This window comes from Telopea speciosissima, chromosome 2, assembly GCF_018873765.1.
Source record: "Telopea speciosissima isolate NSW1024214 ecotype Mountain lineage chromosome 2, Tspe_v1, whole genome shotgun sequence".
Taxonomy (NCBI): domain Eukaryota; kingdom Viridiplantae; phylum Streptophyta; class Magnoliopsida; order Proteales; family Proteaceae; genus Telopea; species Telopea speciosissima.
Window position 1 is genome coordinate 26,424,692 of NC_057917.1, and position 15,074 is coordinate 26,439,765.

Below are 15,074 nucleotides of genomic sequence, written 5' to 3' on the forward strand. Positions count from 1 at the left end.
AAAATCTAAAACTTCAAAATCGCGGTTGTAAATCTTGGGGCACAAAATGCCGTAGCTATATAAAATCCGCAGTTATAGATTTGCTGCGAAAAAAATTCGTAGCTATATATTTACAGTGGATAAATCCGTAGCAAAAAATCTGTAGCTAATATATTTGTTGCGGAAAAATCCGCGGCTAAAAATCCGCATCTATAGATTGGTTGTGGAAAAATCCACAACTAAAAATACGCAGCTATAGATTTGTTGTAGAAATAACCATAGCTAAAAAACCGCAGTTATAAATTTGTTGCAGAAAAATCCGCATCTAAAAATCTGCAGCTACAGAGTACCCTTTTCCTACGGTAGGAAATCCACAGCTACAGACGTAGCGATGACACTTGTAGCTACGAATAGAAAACCGCAGGTAATCCGCAGCTATAAGCTATTGCTGCGGATTTTTTGACTTTTTACTATTGAAAAAAAAACGCAGTTATAACCCTTTTTGTTGTAGTGCTTGTGGTGCACCACACTTCCTCTGGCAAAGTTCCTGTTCTTTGGGTTGCTTTCCAACCTTCCACAAATCCGATGAGTTTTGCCACAAGACCATTTTATGGATGGTTTTACAATGCATTATTCCATTGTTTTGATGGAGTGAAAGGTACGCAAGTTATCAGATTTCATCATTTCGAAGAAGGTAGTGTCACAATGGATCGGGCTCCTCTACGGTTGGGTAGCCGACCTACCTTTGTGCGGCCTCATACAGGTAGGGTGTGGACCCCATCCGGCCAGGTGCTCGAGCAATGGGTAAGGTAGGGATTTAGGTCCTCTGTAGCGTGACAAGAACTGTAGCGCACCATCTGATGGCCCACAGTGCTTGGGCATGCAGCCGCCAACACACAGACGGGATGTTGGGCTGCGTGCCCAAACACTGTAGGCCGTTGGATGTGCGCTACACTCCCTGTTGGCCTACAGAAGAGTCCAACGCGTAAGGAGGTCATTTCATCCCTACTTGTGTATGGGGCCGCACAATGGTAGGTCGACTGCCCGGCCGTAGAGGAGCCAAATCCGTGTCAAAATATGCCAGCGTCATCATCCTTCCCCAACACCTCAATTGGATATATACATGCATATTATAGACGATAGAAACCCTGAAAGAAAGTTTCAACTCACAAATTACTCAAAAGTCCCACCCATCTATTTCGAACAACCCACACTTCCTTTTTTTGGTATATATAATGGAGGTCATGGAGAACAACGTAGCAAGTAGACACTAAACCTTTAATTTTGAGTAGAGTGGTATTTTGTGTTTCTCTATAAGCTTATAAAGCTAGTTAGATTAGTGCACTCAACATCTCATTCCAGATATCAGGCACTCCAGGGAGGCACCAGTGGCTACAGTCAGAAGTGTAGTCTCTAGTGTGCTGCCTCTTCTGCTGGTCCAAAGCCCTGGCATACACTGATGGATGACCATCTCTTCTAAGCGCAGACATTCTTGTGATATCTTGCAAGTATACTGGAAATCTCATCTGTTTCAGCACCCCTTGAAGTATTTTCAATTGTCCTGGAACATGAAGCTGGTGACTCAAGTACTCCTCCATAGGCGCTCTTTGGTTGTAGCATTTCCATCCACTTTCTCTGTTGAAAAGCCCAAAATTATACACAGTTAAAAACCTAGCTAATATCTCATTAGTACTATAGTTGATGGATCAATTAATGGATGAATATCACCTATTGTGCTGAGGTGACACGCTTCAGAAAATAACACGTGTTTGTCGAGGGTCCAGGTTTACTTCTACCCATCTAGCCCATGTAGTGAGACCCTTCTCATAACCAACCATTGGGTTCATATTTGTGAACATTTTATTCCCCTCCATTAAAAGATCCCACCTGCAAATTAACATCCACAGTTTGATTATTAAAGAAGCTTAAAAATTCTCTAATTTTGCAATAGCTAGGCTACACCTACATGGCTACAATATGTAGTGTTATCGGTGAAGCTTGATCTCAGTCTAATCTAAGAAGTACTGTTCACTTTTCATCACTACCGGGGTAGTTTATACCTTTGGGGATTAGATTTTCTTCTCTATATTGTAAAGCTTCAAAACGTTCTATATATAGGAGTAATCTCTCAAAGATTTGGGGTGTTAGGGTTTTGTAATTTCTTCATCCGAATAATGGAAGCTATTATCACTCGGCCGAAATCGTTGTGTTATGTGTTCGTGTGTGTGATTCTCTTTTCATTCTTCTTTTGTAATCATTAATTTTTAACATGTAGGTGTTGATTCTTATCATACGTTGTTGAATCACTAGTGTGTGTCCACCAATGAGCTGAATCGAACACAAGAATATCAACACCTCTCCAAAATCTTGCATTCTTCTCTATTTTATCCAAATGTAAAATTCTTTTATTCTGAGGTCCCTCCCTCTTCAATTCCACTAGAAATGGAGCCCAACAAAACTCTATCGATGCTTCAAAATCCTGCACACATTATGGATGTTCATGTCACTGGACAGTTTACTGAAATTATGGTCTCAAACAAGAAGATAGAAAGGAAGGTGAAGACGGAAAACTTAATTTTCTTTTCTTCCAAGTACATTAGATCCACTTAATCGCAATAGATAAATTAACAAATCAAACCAAATTATGATGAAGGTGCAAGATTTTACCAAGGCATGGAAGGCCATGGTTGGACCAGTGTAGGTTACAATCTTTCGCTCAGTGGGAATGATTGATTAAACAAGGCAAACAAGAGACTCCCACTGATTCCTGATTAAATCTCCCACCAACATTATCCTCTTCCTCCTCATCTTCCCAAGAAAATTCAATGCATTAAACCTGTGAATTGATCAAGAATATCAGTCATAACAGCTTTCCATCTTGGCTCTTACCATCATTACATTCAATCCCATGCAATCCTATCTTACCATTAGCTAGCTTTCTATAATTGTATGCAATCTCTCTCAATCCCAATATCCTTTCAATCACATCTCTCTCTATATGGTAAAGGTGATTGAGTTTCCAATCTTGTGGATTCCTCTCACCTCTCCTATATATATGTATACACTTGTAATCTTCAAAGGTTAAGGCAATAATATCCAATCTTCAATCCAATATGGTATCATGAGCAATTAAGCTCCAAAGAGCATTTTCAATCCTCCCTCCCTCCCCAACGATTTTCCTTTGGCCATGACTTCTCCTCCCTCATCTCCATCTCACAAGCCCTCCCTTAGTCAAATCCTCACTCATAAGTTAACTCCCAAAAACTGTCTGTTGGAAGACTCAAATAGTTCCTTACCTCAAAGGCCAACGATTCTATGGCCATGCTGATGGCTCTAATCCATGTCCTTCTGATGCAACCAAAGTTGATGCCTGGCACGAAAAGGATGCCTCTATCATGAGTATTATTATCTCCTCCCTCTCCGATGATGCAATGCCTCTCGCCGTTGGGCATGACACAAGTAAAGAAATATGGGATGCCCTTCATGCAGCCTTCAGTTCTGCCTCTACCACACACATCCTCTCCCTTAATGTGGCCCTCCAGAATCTAGTACAGAAACCCGAGGAGACCATTACTCAGTTTCTCCATCGGGCCAAGTCCTTCTCTGATGAGCTCAGAGCTATAAGAAAACCCCTCCCCACGGAGGATTTAAACATACATATATTTCGTGCTCTTCATCCTGAGTTTGAATATGTGGTCTCTGCTGCGATGGATCGCAGGGAACCAATCTCATACACTGAACTTCATGGGCTGCTTCTCAGCCGTGAGTACCTCATTGCATCGCGCCAGGCCGTGTCCGATCCGACTACCAATGCTGCTGCCAACATTGCTCAACCATCTCGCGACCCTCCCTCTCACCCTTACGGTCGTGGCTCTTCCACTAGTCGTGGTCGTGGTCATGGTAGGGGAGGCCGTGGTGCTCCTACTGGCCCTAGTGGATTTGGGCGTTCTAATGCATATGCCCATAGTCCTTGTACAATCTATGGACGGACCAATCATCAAGCCCCGATGTGCTATTATCGCAATAAATCACCTAGTCAACCCACTCCGCTTGCTTTTCCCCCTACCCATCAGTCCTATACCCAACCTTCAGCCCATCTAACTACAAATCAACCACCATTTCTGCCCACTCCACCCATGCAATACCCTCCCCAACCGAACCACCCTCCTTACCACCAACCCCCACCACCACCTACCCCAACCGGCCTTCACCATTGGCTTCCCGATACTAGTGCAACACATCATGCGACCCCAGATCTGCAATCTTTGTCCTCTTATGCTCCGTACAGTGGTAAGAATAGTCTTATGGTTGGTGATGGTAATTATGTCCCTATCTCACATGTGGGGTCCTCTTCTCTCCCTTCCTCGTCTCGTTCTTTGGTTCTTTCTTATATTTTGCATGTTCCATCTCTCACTACTTCTTTGCTTTCTGTCAATAAATATGCTTCTGACAATAATGTGTTTTTTAAATTTCATGCCTCTTATTTTCATGTGAAGGATTCGATGTCCAATCAAATTCTACTTACGGGACCTAGCCACAATGGTCTCTACTACTTGCCGTCGATCCAGCCATCTTCTCCATCAATCCATCTTGCACATCTTGCTTTTTATGATCGTTGGCATCAATGGCTTGGCCATCCCAATGATCGTTCTCTTTAACTCATGCTTTGTGACATCAAGCTTCCTTCATCGCCTCACTTGTGCTCCGCCTGCTAGATTGGTAAATCTTGCCGTTTGAGTCTTCGTGAAACCAATAATCGTAGCAGTTTTCCTCTTGATTTGATATTTAGTGACATTTGGGGACCATCCCCTACCATTTCTTCTCTTGGACATCGCTATTTTATTATTTTTGTGGATGATTTTACTAAGTTTATTTGGTTTTATCCGTTAAAAGTTAAATCTGATGCGTTTACCACTTTCAAACAATTTTAGGCCCTTGTTGAGCGGCAATTTTCTAGAAAAATAAAAAATGTCCAAACTGATTGGGGAGGGGAGTACCGCTCCCTCACCTCCTATTTTGCCTCTCTTGGCATCCATCATCATATATCCTGCTCTCATACTCATGAACAACAGGGCACTGTCGAAAGGCGCAACCGCCATATTGCTGAAATTGGGCTCACTCTCTTGGCCCAAGGTTCGGTCCCACAGGCTTATTGGGATTATGCCTTTGAAATGGTAGTGTACCTCATTAATCGGATGCCTTCTCCTACCATTGGCAATGTTTCCCCTTTTCAGTTAGTCTCAAATCATACACCTGATTACAATTTTCTTAAGGTTTTTGAGTGTCTCTGCTTCCCATTTCTTTGACCCTACAACAGTCATAAAATGGATCCAAGGTCTGCTCCTTGTGCCTTCCTAGGGTATAGTTACCATCACCATGGTTACCGTTGTATGCATATTGAGTTTGGGTGAATTTACATCGCTCGCCATGTCAGGTTTGATGAATCACACTTTCCTTTTCGGGAAGCAGCCAACACACCATCCCCCTCCCCATCTTCACCCTCATCTTGGGTTTCCCTTTCCCTCACCATTTTTCCAGACCAACCCCCTCCCACTCTCCTACCACCACTGATGAGCACATTTATGTGTGAAATTTTAGGGCATAAATTATACATTTTACCACATTGAACAGAGTTACTCGGTGCTTTCTTATGCTTTTCAGGGTTTAGGTGAATTCTTGTGAAAATGAAGGAGATGATGCTAAGGAGATGTTTTTAAGCTTTTTAGAAGTGTAAATGGATGCATAGCCCATCGAGTCAGCTTCGCAATGGTTCAAACGTCACTTAATTCCGAGTTGAAACGAAGAAGTTATGGCCGTTTTCGTAACGACGCGTGAAAATGGTCTGTAGGGGTTTATTTATAATTATTGACAGTCGGATGGGGACAAAGTGAAGCGAAAGTTCGGATTTTAGGAGCCTTAATGCAATTATTAGAAGTTACTTTACTGTACCCGAAAGATTCCAATTGGAAGGCTCTGGACAGTCCAACTTCAACTTGAGATATCTTGGGCTCCCCAACTCCGAATTGGATGAAATTTGGGTCTATTTTGTGTGATTTTTCGCAAGGAACACAATGGTGAGACCTATATAAGCACCCCATGCTCCACGTTTTCTGAAGGACAGAATGGGTATTTTATTTATTCTTGAAGGAATCCTAGTCATCACCCTTACTCTCTCTCTCCTTCAACTTCTCAAGGGCACTTCTGGAACTCTACTTGGGATAGATTTATTTTGAAAGATATTTTCTCATCTATGGAAAGTTGAAAAATCAAAGATGCTTTGATTTTATTGCTTGGAGAAGATATCTACAAAGAAAAGGAAGCACAAGTTAGAATTAGAAATTTACTTTTCTAAAAATAGAAGGTCTATGTAAATAATCTTCTCTTCTTCTTCTTTCTATTTTTTTCTTTTTTTCTTAGGATTTAAGGCATTGTAAAAGAGGAAGGAGAAGAGAATATTCTCTTTTCTTAGGGAATATTTCTCCTACACTTCCCCCTTCTCTCTTCTCCTCTCTTCCCCTATAAATACCCCTTGCCCTTTGGGTTGTAAGAAGTTAGTAGTTTTTTAGTTCAGTTTTTAGTTAGTTTCTAGTTCAATTTTAATTCAGTTTTTTAGTGTAATTTTTATTTCATTCACTTAGTGAAATTTTCTCTTCTTTTCCTATTTTTGGCTTAAGTTCTTAGTTTTGATTTCAAGTTCTTAGTTTTGATTTCATAAGTCTAGTTTAATGGTTGTAATAGTTTTAGTTTAAAGCTTCCTAGTCTAAGTTCCTATGTTGATGACAAGACATGGAGATTTAGAAGAGGAAGCCATGGTGAGTTTATTCAAGTATTCAAGCACATCAAGGTATCTCATTCTCTAAACCCTTAATCTCATTCTCCCTTTCCTATATCTCTCTCTATCTTCTTCTTCTTCTCCCTCTATTTCTTTTATTTTTTTTTATATGGTTGTGGTATGTGGATGCACTTTTATTCCCTTATTTCTTTTTATGTGATTATGAAGTGTGGCTGCGTTTTTATTATTCCTTTCAATTCGCTTTAGTTTGATAGGTTAGATGCTCATGTGTTAGGACGCCGATTTAATCCCTTAATTTTGTCAGATGCTTATGAGTTAGGATGCATTGATTTTCGTTAGTTTAATTAGTTTAATTTAACACTTTAATTTGGTTCATTTTGCATTATTTTTAAGTTAGTTAAATAGAGTGGCGTATATCTCCTCGTGTTCGACCCGTAGCTACGATTGACCCGTACGCTTGCGGTTTTATTTTAACTCAAACAAGTTTTTGGCGCCGTTGCCGGGGAGATTATAGTCCATTTTATTTTTCTGATTTTTAAGTAGTTCGAAGTGTTTTAGTTTATTATTTTCTCTTCTTTTTCTGAAAAAAAAAAAAAATTAGTTTTTGAAAACCTCCTCTTGTTTCTCTTCTGTTTCAAATAGTGTGCGCCCAATCTAAAGTCCTTCATATGCCCAAACCCAGCTAATCTTGGTGCCCCTTGATTCGTTGGGTGGTTTGGATTGGCATGTGACTTATCTTTGGAGGTGATCACTCTTGATAGCAGGAAAGCGACATAGTGAGAGCGTTGGAAACATAAACGTATAGTAGTCCTCCACCCTACATCAGAATCCATTTGGAGTCGCCCGTAGGTGGCTCGTGAAGACTATACGGGTTCCCTTGCTGTCAACCTATATGGCAACCTTACAGCTTTGGAACCATTGTTTCGATTTCTGAGGGATAGATGCACTATCTACCTTGGGCTCCCTCTTGTTTTTAGTATTTTTTTTTCTAGTCTTTTATTTTTCTTTAAATTTTTTTTTTTGTATGGGAGACCTCAATTTGGGATAGGTGGTTAGTTTAGAATTATGGGAGATACACTTCCAAATAAGACTTTGGGGGAAAGATGGACCTATGCTAAGGCAACCATGATTTTGGAGGAAATGTTTAAACAGGTTAAGGAAGCTAAAAGTAGTGAGATAGAGAATAATTTTGCACCACCCCAGTACAATTTTGCTCCCCAACCCAACTATGGGCTTTCAAAAAATTTTGATTGGTTACATCCCCAAACAATCAATGTTATGGAAGGATGCCCTAATCTGTATGGGGGTAACTATGGTGATGAGAATGTGAGTTTTCAATTTCAATACAATTCTTTTGGCACTTACAATCAGGGGTGGAGTGATCATCCCGATTTCTTATGGGATCAATGGAATAACCAAGCTGGACCACCCAATTTCCAATATCATGGTCAGTTTGGTCCTCCAATGCCCAACCCTCCATTAAATCTTAACGGACCACCTCTCCTTAAACCATATCACCAACCCCTTGAGTTTCAAAACATGGGTGAGGAGGCCAGACTAAATGAGCTTGAGAAATACATAGACCTTCTCACAACAAGCCAAAATACCATGGAGAAGCAACTCTCTCAACTGATAACCATGGTGCAAGAGGAGGAAACGGGTACATTACCTAGTCAGCCTGAACCGCCCCATCCCCAGTTTAATGATATTGAAAGTCCACCACCCCAGTTTGAGGTTAATGAGCGTCATTCCCAACAAGCTGCTTTTCATGATGATTTATTTGTTGAGATTGAGTCTCTTCAAGATATTAGTGAAGCAAGGTTTGATGAGCTACCTGGGGAAGTCCACCATTTGCCTGAAATTTCTGATTTTAGTGAGCCTAGTGAATTTATTGATTTAGAATCAGATTTTCATGATAACATAAAAAGCCAGGAAATTCGATCTCCCCCTCTCTCTTTGGAAAACTTAGATAATTGTCATTTTGAGGATTCCATTGTTTCACATGTTGATTTGTCCAAACCTCCTAGGTTTGACGATTTTGTTGAGGAGGACAATGTTAGTCATAATGCCTTTCAAGCATATTTCCATGATCCTTATTTGGCAAACCAAGTTATGCAAAGAGGGGATAGTTGTATTGCTAGAATTGATTTGAGTAAGCCTCCAATTTTTGATGATTATTTAGATGAGGTTATTCATAATCCTTTTTATGCTTATTGTGATCCATTTTTGATTGGTTTTTCAAAGAATGATAGGTGTTCTACATTGCAAATGGGAGAGAAGGGAAGGATTTATGGCCTGAGTTTTAGTGCCTTCATTTTCCACTGTCCCATGAGGACAGTTTTTTCTATTGGATATTTCTCAATTGTGCTTAACTTTTATATTATTTCTCATTTTACTAAAATTCATGGTCGAGTGTTTTCTGGGTCTGAAGCTATTTCTCCATTTACTGGCCATGGATTGAGATTTCTGTTGCTGTTCCTAGCACTTTTTGTAGAGCTCATGATTCTTCATGATCCTCTTTGTTGATTATATCCGGTAAACCCCTTCATCTCCTCCCTTGTCCTTATTCTTTCTTTTATGCATGCATTGGGGACACTGCATGAATTAAGTGTGGGGGGGATGTTGGGCTTAATTGGTGAATTTTGATTGTGACAATAGTTTGATTTTGTGCATATGTCTCTTTGATTGCAAAGCGAGAGAAAGAGGGAGTTAGGTGTTCTAACATGCGAAATAATAAAAAATCCCTTTTCAAGGATGATAATTGGTTTGTATCCGGTGAGAGGGATTGAATTGAAAAATATGAGCGTTATTTCATTTGATGGCTAGATTCCTCTATGTGTTTTATGGACCCTTTGATCTTTTGGCTAGTAGTTGAGACCAATTTGTTTGTGGCAAGGCAAGACATGAAAGTGGAAGTGAATGAAAAAAGAAACTAAAGCAAGGAACAGAAAAGAAAGTGGAATTCCTTGGGACTAGACAGAGCACTGTGCCTCATGAAGCAGGGTGACTTGATCGAAATTCCTTGGAAAGAAACTAAAAAAAAAAAAAAAAAAACTCTTGCATCAATGTCTCAATGTCTCAATGTCTTATGGATATATGCAAAAAGTGAAGCTACCAAGTATTTGGGTGTCTGGTGTATGCTCCACCATGTCATTCAGAGAACAGTAGTGGAGTAGAAATAGAGTTTGTGGTTGAGAAAGAAAAAACTTTTGCCTTAATGCCTGAAAAAAAAAAAGTATGGTCAACAATACTCAATGCCTAAGTCTTTGGTTCCATCGATGCTATGGGGGGTTTACTTGAAGGTGAGTAGTGTTCAGAAAATATGAGGAGATCCCTTGAACTTGATGCATACTTGTTACTTGAATTGATGTGGGGTGATAAAATTCAAGTGTGGGGGAACCTTTGGCTCCTTGATCTTTAGTTGAACACTTTTTGGGATTATGTGCACTGTTCTACTTATGCCATGATTAAAATTTGCAGCATTTATTTACAATTGAATTTTGGGTGTATATTCACTGCAAACACCCACGAGACACAACTCGTCCACTAGGGGTAACCTAGGGGTTTAAAGGCTTGTTGCACATGCTAAGTGCAACCGTGATTCCTACGAAAGTGAGTTAGGATTTTCTGCATTCTAGGTTAGTTTTTGTTTTTGCTTTACTTGAGGACAAGTAACGTTCAAGTGTGGGGGAATCTGATGAGCACATTTATGTGTGAAATTTTAGGGCATAAATTATACATTTTACCACATTGAACAGAGTTACTCGGTGCTTTCTTATGCTTTTCAGGGTTTAGGTGAATTCTTGTGAAAATGAAGGAGATGATGCTAAGGAGATGTTTTTAAGCTTTTTAGAAGTGTAAATGGATGCATAGCCCATCGAGTCAGCTTCGCAATGGTTCAAACGTCACTTAATTCCGAGTTGAAACGAAGAAGTTATGGCCGTTTTGAACGAGCGTGAAAATGGTCTGTAGGGGTTTATTTATAATTATTGACAGTCGGATGGGGACAAAGTGAAGCGAAAGTTCGGATTTTAGGAGCCTTAATGCAATTATTAGAAGTTACTTTACTGTACCCGAAAGATTCCAATTGGAAGGCTCTGGACAGTCCAACTTCAACTTGAGATATCTTGGGCTCCCCAACTCCGAATTGGATGAAATTTGGGTCTATTTTGTGTGATTTTTCGCAAGGAACACAATGGTGAGACCTATATAAGCACCCCATGCTCCACGTTTTCTGAAGGACAGAATGGGTATTTTATTTATTCTTGAAGGAATCCTAGTCATCACCCTTACTCTCTCTCTCCTTCAACTTCTCAAGGGCACTTCTGGAACTCTACTTGGGATAGATTTATTTTGAAAGATATTTTCTCATCTATGGAAAGTTGAAAAATCAAAGATGCTTTGATTTTATTGCTTGGAGAAGATATCTACAAAGAAAAGGAAGCACAAGTTAGAATTAGAAATTTACTTTTCTAAAAATAGAAGGTCTATGTAAATAATCTTCTTCTTCTTCTTTCTATTTTTTTTTTTTTCTTAGGATTTAAGGCATTGTAAAAGAGGAAGGAGAAGAGAATATTCTCTTTTCTTAGGGAATATTTCTCCTACACTTCCCCCTTCTCTCTTCTCCTCTCTTCCCCTATAAATACCCCTTGCCCTTTGGGTTGTAAGAAGTTAGTAGTTTTTTAGTTCAGTTTTTAGTTAGTTTCTAGTTCAATTTTAATTCAGTTTTTTAGTGTAATTTTTATTTCATTCACTTAGTGAAATTTTCTCTTCTTTTCCTATTTTTGGCTTAAGTTCTTAGTTTTGATTTCAAGTTCTTAGTTTTGATTTCATAAGTCTAGTTTAATGGTTGTAATAGTTTTAGTTTAAAGCTTCCTAGTCTAAGTTCCTATGTTGATGACAAGACATGGAGATTTAGAAGAGGAAGCCATGGTGAGTTTATTCAAGTATTCAAGCACATCAAGGTATCTCATTCTCTAAACCCTTAATCTCATTCTCCCTTTCCTATATCTCTCTCTATCTTCTTCTTCTTCTCCCTCTATTTCTTTTATTTTTTTTTTATATGGTTGTGGTATGTGGATGCACTTTTATTCCCTTATTTCTTTTTATGTGATTATGAAGTGTGGCTGCGTTTTTATTATTCCTTTCAATTCGCTTTAGTTTGATAGGTTAGATGCTCATGTGTTAGGACGCCGATTTAATCCCTTAATTTTGTCAGATGCTTATGAGTTAGGATGCATTGATTTTCGTTAGTTTAATTAGTTTAATTTAACACTTTAATTTGGTTCATTTTGCATTACTTTTAAGTTAGTTAAATAGAGTGGCGTATATCTCCTCGTGTTCGACCCGTAGCTACGATTGACCCGTACGCTTGCGGTTTTATTTTAACTCAAACAACCATCCATCACACCATTACCACCTCCTACCCCTCCCCCACCATCCAACGTGGCCTCCCCATCTCCCTCACCTAGCCCGTCCCCATCACCAACTTCAACCCCTCCAACCACCCCCCATGCCGTACACGCCCTTATTCCCCTTAATGAACCCTCCACTACCGTACACACCCTTATTCCCCCAAACCCAAACCCAACCTCACCACCTCCCCTTAATGAACCCACTTGTTATTCTCAGGCTGCTAAGGAGCATGAGTGGAGATTGGCCATGTCTGAAGAGGTTATGGCCCTATTACGGAATGACACTTGGTCTTTAGTCCCACCTCCTACTAATGTCAATGTGGTTGGTTGTAAATGGGTGTACAAGATCAAGTGGAAGGCGGATGGTACGATTGAGCGGTATAAGGCCTGACTTGTTGCTAAGGGGTTTCACTATCAGCATGGCCTCGATTATGATGAAACCTTTAGCCCAATTATAAAGCCCACAACAATTCAGACCGTTCTCACAATGGCTATTTCCAATGGCTGGGCCGTTAGTTAACTAGACATTCAAAATGCCTTTCTACATGGCATTCTTAATGAAGAAGTCTATATGACACAACCCCAGGGTTTTGAAGATTCCAATCAGCCTCACCATGTCTGCAAGTTGCACAAGTATTTATATGGGCTTGGTTCAGCCGTCTTTCTCAGTTTATTAATTGGGACTGGTTTTTGGGCATCCCACACTGATCCATCTTTGTTTATATACAGACAGGGCCACATGGTAACTTATGTCTTGGTTTATGTAGATGACATACTGGTTACAGGGAACCAGCCTACGCACATCACTACTCTACTCCAACAGCTTGCTTCGGAGTTCTCCATCAAGGACCTTGGTCATTTGAATTTCTTTCTAGGTATTGAGGCCACATATCAGCCAGATGGGGTTATTCTATCTCAAACCCGTTACATTGCTAATCTCTTATAGCGAGCTGGCATGGTTGACTGCAAACCAGTTCTCACACCGATGGCCACCATCGATAAAACCTCCTCTACAGGGGGTGTCGCACACTCAGATCCGACTCAATACAGGTCTATCATTGGCGCACTTCAGTATATTACCCTAACCCATCCTGATGTAGCCTTCTCAATGAATCGGGTGTGCCAGTTCATGCACAACCCAACTGAAGACCATTGGTCCATAGTGAAAAGGATTCTACGCTATCTCAAGCATACTATGAAATATGGCCTTCGCATCATAAAATCCTCTTCTTAGGATCTTCAGGCGTTCATTGATGCTGATTGGGCTGGTGACAATGATGATAAAAAATCTACAGGTGGATATGCAATCTATATGGGCCCGAATCTGATCTCTTGGGCCTTAAAGAAACAGAAGACAGTTGCTCGGTCATCCACTGAATCAGAATATAAAGCACTTGCTGATGCCTGTGCTGAGCTAACTTGGCTCCAGTCTGTATTTGGTGAACTCAATCTGTCCCCGACCCAGGCCCCGGTGTTATGGTGCGACAACATTGGAGCCACTTATCTCTCCGCCAATCCGGTCTTTCATGCCCGCACCAAGCACATAGAGATCGAATTCCATGTTGTGCGTGATAAAGTTGCCAAAAAGGAACTCCAAGTCCGATTTATTTCCATAAAAGACCAGATTACGGACATTATGACTAAGGGGCTCGGTACGACATGTTTTCTTTCCTTCGGGACAAGCTGAAGATTCGATCTCTCGAATCTTCATCTTGAGGGGGTGTATCAGTCATAACAGCTTTCCATCTTGGCACTTACCATCTTGGCTCTTACCATCATTGCATGCAATCCCATGCATCTTATCTTACCGTTAGCTAGCTTTCTATAATTGTATGCTTTCTCTCTCAATCTCAATATCCTTTCAATTACATCTCTCTCTATATGGTAAAGGTGATTGAGTTTCCAATCTTGTGGATTCCTCTCACCTCTCCTATATATATGTACACACTTGTAATCTTCAAAGGTTAAGGCAATAATATCCAATCTTCAGTCCAATAAAGAAGAGAAAATGAATTAATGTAAAACCAGTGTATGTGTTCCAACAGTAGTGTATACATGTACAAATGCTCTGCAAAGGTTAAAAATCTCTCATATTAACCTCCTAAGTAGAAAAACTAGAACTTGGTGAGATAAAAGAGTTAATTTACCTAGGAATTGCACAGCCATGCGGCTCCCACTTCCATTTCTCGTAGTTTGAATTTGGTCTTCCATTTCTTTGACAACTAACTACATCACTAAGATAAGGGCAAGTTAAATCATAAAGAGGGTACAATGGATCATAAACCCATTTGCCGACAGACATGTTGCAACTCTGCTGGTGTCATAAGGGTGTCAAAATGAAACCAAAACCGAATATCGAAACCAGAACTGACTGTTTAAGATCGAACTGAATTGGACCGCAAAAAAATGATGTGATTCTGATTTCACATGTTCTCTATCCAGTTCAGTTCGGTTTTGAACCGGATAATCGTCGATTAACCGCCAATTTTGAACCGAATAGGACTGGATAGAATCCAAGAGTCCATAACTGTCTAATCCTCTTCCCTTTTATGTTTTACCCTAATTGACTAATCCCTTTACTTTTTACCCTTTAGGCTTTAGTAGTTAGTTACATACTCACCAATTAACACGGCTGCGAAATCGTCTTTACGTCGCAGGCCGCCTCTCCTCAACGTTGAGTCGTTCACTTCACTTTGTCTTCTTCACGGTCTCATCTCTTAGAGTGGTTTCAAAGTTACAGTGGAGTTCCATACTGATTTTTTACTCTTTACTGCAAGAAGAGGTAAATCTCAATACTGTTAGCAATCAGTTTTTTCAATAGTTTATTGATTATTGTCTAAGTTCTTGAGCTTCTCTCGACCATGGGTGGGTTGTGTCTTTTGGTGTCT

At 40.1% G+C, this 15,074-nt stretch overlaps 1 pseudogene; it reads right to left on the reverse strand.

Moving 5' to 3' along the window:
- Positions 1–1,275: 1,275 nt before the first annotated feature.
- LOC122652459 lies at positions 1,276–14,497 on the reverse strand (annotated as a pseudogene).
- Between the last annotated feature and the right edge of the window lie 577 nt (positions 14,498–15,074).